Genomic DNA, 6,241 nt, shown 5'->3' with positions numbered 1-6,241 from the left:
TGGGCTCAGAGTCAGTGGTTCTTGGGAGCGTGTATGCTCCGCCTCCTTTGCAATGGGCCCTGATTGAAAAACTCTTCACAGTATGGGCCGAGATCCCAGAGAGCCTTGCGGTAATAGGGGGAGACTGGAATGATGTCATGCAGTGTCGGATTGATCGCCTCAGACTCAGGGGGGACCCCATTGTAGATACCCCCACTAGATTGAATGGGATAGTGAGAGGCCTGAACTGGGTAGACGCATGGCGATATTTGCACATACATGAGCGGGAGTTCACGTACGTCTCGGCGGTCCACCGCTCGTTTTCGAGACTGGACTACATTTTTGTTCCCGCCGCGGTCATTACCAGAGTGGTCTCGGGGGCTATCCTGCCGCGGGGACTCTCAGATCACTCCCCCGTGATTGTGGAGGTTGCCCTGGATAGGGAGAGATGCCCATTTAGGTGGCGCCTCTCCACCTGGCATTTGCAGCAGGAGGCGTATCAGCAACATTTAGAGGTGGCTATCGCCCAGTATTGGGATGTAAATCTGGGTACGGTCTCTGACACACGGACAGTTTGGGAGGCTATGAAACCTACGCTGCGCGGAGTAGACATAGCATGGTGCGCGAAGAACTAGTGCGGGCGCGGCGGAGGTGGAGTAGCTGGAGACTCAATGTGGGGTGGCGAGCCGCCTGGATGACGTGGGGCAGCTTTTACTGGCGCAGCAGAAGTACGCCTCCCTCCAGTTGGACGAGGCCCGCCAGATCTGGCTAGCGACCAGAAGTAGGATTTATCAATGGGGCGACAAGTCCAGTACCATGCTTCATAGACTCTGCCAAAAAGTGTTCCAGTCACAGGACCTGCCGGGCCTCAGAGACGATACCGTGGCCTCCATTTCAGCTCCAAGGGAACTGGCGAACAGTTTTGCTGGCTACTTTGCAATGCAGTGCGCCCCGCGGGACTCTCTCTCGGCACCTGACGTTGATAAGTTTATAACTGATCTCCCGCCCGCGCGCTTCCAGATGATGTGCGTGAGCGCCTTGAGGCCCCACTTTCGGCCGAAGAATTGGGCACGGCACTGGGGGAACTCAATACTGGTAAGGCCCCTGGGCCCAACGGTTTCCCCAGTGAATTTTTCAAGCGCTACCACCTCCAACTAGGGCCGCACTACAAAGCCGCCCTGGAGGCAGCACGAGAGGAGGGCCTTCTGCCGGCGGACTGGAGACATGCAGAAATAGTAGTGTTTTGCAAACCCGGTCGACCTCCGGACCGCCACGAGTCCTATCGGCCAATTTCTCTTCTTAACATCGAGGCCAAAATACTTGCTAAGGCGCTTGCGAATCGCCTTCTCCCATACATATCAGATTTGGTCCATCCGGATCAAGCTGGATTTATGCCCCGCCGGGCAACGCGGCATAATATTCGACGAGCCCACGTGGCGGTAGAGGCGATGAGTAAAACCAGAGATCGGGCAGCACTATTACTAGCTGATATTGACAGGGCCTTTGATTCCCTGAGTTGGACCTACTTGTTTGCCCTCCTTCTGCGCCTCAATCTAGGGCCCCACTTTATGTCCTATATCCGACTTCTTTATACCGGTCTGACGGCCTCGGTGAGGGTGGCGGCGGAGGTATCGGCAGCCTTCCCGATAGGACGTGGCACTCGGCAGGGGTGTCCCCTCTCGCCTTACTTGTTCGCTCTAGCTATGGAGCCGCTGGCGGCATGGGTCCTGATAGATGCACAGCTGAAGGGATTTGAATGGCAGGCGGGACCGTCGGACAGAATCGCACTATATGCGGATGATGTCCTATTTTTTCTTACAAATGTGAACCGGTCCGGGCCGCGGGTCCTAGACATCATGAAAATTTTTGGCGAAGTCTCCGGACTCTGCCTGAAACCGCAGAAATCCACCCTCTGGACTTTGGGAGACCACTTTGAGGTCGGGCCGTGGGCCGTGACACTACAGAGAGCGGTCGGGGGCCTTAAATATTTGGGAGTGTTCCTGACGACCATGCCGACAATAGCCTGGGAGCGCAACGTAGTTCCCGTATGGGACAAGGTGCAGCAGGAAATGAAGTGCTGGTCCCGCATGCCCCTCAAAATATACGGTAGATCCGCCATTTTTAAGATGGTTGCCCTTCCCAGATTACTATATCAACTACAAAACCACCCATTCCCAATCCCGCCGCATTGGTTCCGACTGGTCAACTCGGCGCTCGGTCGATTTTTGTGGGCCGGTGGAGCACCGAGAGTAGCTCTGTGGACCTGCTTTCTGTCCACATACTGTGGGGGACTAGCGACCTCGGATCTTCTGTCATATTACCAAGCCTCACACATGGTAGTCCTAAATGACGGGTGGTACTGTGGCGGGGAGGACCCGGCATATGCCCTAGAACGATACCTGATGGAACCTGACTCCCTACACACGGTATTATATTCACCGCAGCTGCGAAAGAGACTGCCCAGGGCAACGCAAGTTGTGTTCCAGGTATGGCGGCAAGCACTGCGCCGTATGGAATGGTGGGGAAAGTTGCCCGGGGAGACCCCGCTCTGGCATAACGGGCAACTCCCGGCCCTGATGTCCCTTTCGGGATTTAGGGGCTGGGATTTGATAGGAATCTCAACTTTGGGCCATGTCCTCAGGGGCACCACACTTAAAACCTTTCAAGACCTCAGTGCAGAGTTTGATATGCCCCGCTCCCAGTTCTTTCGCTATCTACAGTTTAGGCACGCTCTGGCACCCGCGCTTGTGGGCTTGAATACGCTACCCCAATTCAGCCCGATAGAGGCAAAGGTCTTTATGGGGGATCTAGAGGACCGAAAGATATCCAAAATATACCAAACGTTGGTGACACACTGCTCCTCGGATCTACAGCCCTTGAGAGATTGCTGGGTGCGGGATGTGGGAGAGCTGGAAGAGGAGGACTGGCGGGAGGCTCTTGAGTCCCCCAAGGGAGCAGCAATAGCAGTCCGATTACGCCTAATACAATTCAAATACCTACACCGGGCTTATTATACTAGAGAGAGATTGTGGAAGGCAGAGCTGATTGAGTCCCCGGCGTGCTTGCGATGTGGTCATGAATTGGGCACCCTTTTGCATACAGTGTGGGAATGTAGTGGCCTGCCGAGATTCTGGACGGGTGTGTGGGACTGTTTGTCGGAGGTGCTGGGGTGGGAGCTCCCTCGCACGGCGAAATTGGGCCTGCTCCATGTGCTTGAAGGGGTGGGCGGGAATGTTTACAAGCGGCACTTGTTGCTGCTGGGACTAACACTGGCCAAACAAGATGTGGCACAGGCCTGGAAGGACCCCGGGGCTCCCAAGGTGGCCAGATGGAGGAAAGGACTGGACTTTTGCATGGGACTAGAGCGGCCGGTGTTCGAGGCCAGAGGCTGTCCCACAAAACACAATAAAATATGGAAAAGATGGGCAGACTACAGGGGATTGTGGCTGGAGCCTCCGCCGCCGCCAAGGGGCGAGGATGGGCAGATGTAGTGAACATGCTGAGACACGGTTATTAATACGGACGATTGTATACTTACCTTAAACAGTGTTGAAGAGACGGAGTGTTGCAGGAGGGGGGAGGGGGGAGAGTTGGGTAGTTGGGGGGGGGGTGGAGAGTAGAGGGTATGTTCATTAAATGTATTGCACAATATGAACCGTGATTGTTGTTACAGCCCCTCCGGGGTTCGGAGCACTGTGGATGTTTATTTCTGCGATTCAATAAAAACAGTTTTGAAAAAAAAATGGTATTGTCTGCATATTGCAGATATTTAATCTCTTGACCATAAATCGAAGGCAAATGCGAATTAATATTTTTAAAATGAGCTGGCAAATCGGCCATAAAAAGATTAAAAAGGCAAGGAGCCAAGACACAGCCTTGTTTCAATCCCACATTAGTAGCCAAATGACGGGTCATATGTTTTCCATCGCCAACCAGGTGTCGGAGTATAAAAGTATAATCATTTTTAATAGAGTTTCCGGTATACCCCAATTCCTTAACTTCCACCAGAGAGTATTTTGCGGCACAGAATCAAAAGCGGCTTTTAAATCAATAAAACAAACATATAATCTTTGCATCCTAGTTTTGGCTCTCTCACCTAATAGTGTTATTAAAATCAAATTGGTATGGGTTGATTCACCCTTTCTAAACCCAGTTTGAAAGTTAGGAAGCAGCTCCTCTTTTGTGGCCCAAGCCTCTAACTCATCCAACAGGCAACTAGCAAACATGTTTGCATCTACGTCTGTGAGTGTGATTAAACGATAATTCGCCGGATTATCCTGGGTGCCACATTTATATATTGGTTGTATATTACTTCCATGCCACGATAACGGAATAAGGCCTGATTTAAGTACCTCATTAAACAAAAGCATTAATAACTCCGGCCAATTACTTAATTTAGCTTTAAATTTTGCATTCGGACTACCATTTGGACCTGTATCGAGCGACCAGGGCTCAATATCCACACTACATTGAGGAGGAGGAATACAATCCGGCCTCCCTCTATTTGTTGTTTTATGCATGTTAGTAGGACTATTACTATTACACTTGTCATAATCTGGACATTGGGTATCGATTTATTGATTAAAAAAGTTCACCCAACTTACTTCATCTACATTAGCACTATTGCTTCTATTATTACTGTAGGAGAGTAGGGTCTGCAATCCTATGATCACCCAGATTTTTTGCTTTTGTTTCACTGGTTTACGACTTTCTCTGGCTGTGGGCCTGCCAATCAGACCCACAGCCTGGCTGTTCTCTTTCTAAATTACGACATGTACCCTAGGTGCATTTACCAATTGGTACTGGGCCACCTTATCAGACCCTGTAACTCAGGGCATAGGTGTACCCAGGGCTGCCAGGGGCTGCAGCATGTATTATGCCACCCCTGGCTGGCCTCCTAAATTTGACACAACTGGCTGCATGACAGCTGGGGCAAAGTCGTGTAATCACCCTTTGCTGTAGGTGTAGTATACCTATACCTAACCCTAAAATGGACACACAGATTCCTATCAGTCACTCCTATGGCAGGCCTTGACAATCCTGAAGGCAGAGTGCTTGGAATCGTGTGAGATGGTGCTCTGGCATGAGCTGAGCCTGTCTGCAGCTTGCGGAACCAAGTCCAAATAGCTGTTCCATGATATCGCATACCATATACTCTTAAGTGCATTATAATCCTCGCGGTTAAATGCTAACTTTGGTATTGCGTTATCAAAACATGTCGAGTAAGGTGTCATACGGATTGGAATACTAACCCCTCGCCAATTCTGGCGACGGGGTTAGCATTCCACCCTTCTAGAGGGACACGACATGTATGTAACTGTGAACCCCGGTTAAAGTTAACTGAAGCCTCAGCTCCACAAAATGGATGCTGCCACCACAGACACGAGTCTGACCTCCTGCTGCTGGGAGTCCTTCCAGCGAGGGAGGCCTGGACTAAGGGTTTCCTGTCCGGGGCGGTGCTAGCACCGTCCCAGACATGGTTTTGTGTATCCTGGGTAGGCAGGGCTTTTCAGGAAGGTGACTGCTGAGTGGCACCCCGGTGCTCACTACGCATAGGCCGGTCAGAACCAGTTCTAGGGGCACACCAGCCCCTGGCCTGGGGAAAGTCCGGCATGGCAGAGGGGTGTAACCACCCCCCTCCTAGTCCCACCCATAGGCAGGACCTAGTCACCGGGTCAGCCCCTTTTTTAGTATAAAGATGGGAGCGGGCCCCCTGTTCAAATTAGATCATCTTTGGAATCAAGACACGACTTTCTGCGAAAGGACTTCACGATTTCTTCATCAAGATTCTCCCTTGTGGCTAAGGAGTAGTCACCCTGCATCCGCAGGCACCATCCTAAAGAACACTGCGGTCTGCTGCAAGTCCTTCATCACGAATCCGACGACCCAGCTCGACGAGACCCGGCTTCCCTGGCACCTCTGACCTCTACTCACCTCTACAGCAAAGCTGAGAACCGTGAGTGCGACGCGACCTCGAGGGACCGACGATCGCCAAGACTGCACGACATCTTTACTGCAAGCCCACCGTGTCCTCCACGGGTGAGTGCTTTGGGGTCCGAGAAGCCCCGACCCTGCGCAGCTCCAGCACCCAAGATCAGCCTCCCTGCATCTCCACGATCTGCATGGGGCCCTTCTGCTGTTTGCTGTGCACCGCGTTGTTTGGCTACTAGCCGGCTGGCTTGTGGCCTTCTGAACGACGCCCAACGACATCACTGCTGCTGGTCTGGTTGCTCCAGACTGGCCCTTGCTTCCTTCTTGAAGA

Source organism: Lissotriton vulgaris, chromosome 6 (genome assembly GCF_964263255.1).
Source record: "Lissotriton vulgaris chromosome 6, aLisVul1.2, whole genome shotgun sequence".
Taxonomy (NCBI): domain Eukaryota; kingdom Metazoa; phylum Chordata; class Amphibia; order Caudata; family Salamandridae; genus Lissotriton; species Lissotriton vulgaris.
The sequence above is the reverse complement of the archived record's forward strand: the minus strand, read 5'-3'. Positions refer to the sequence as shown.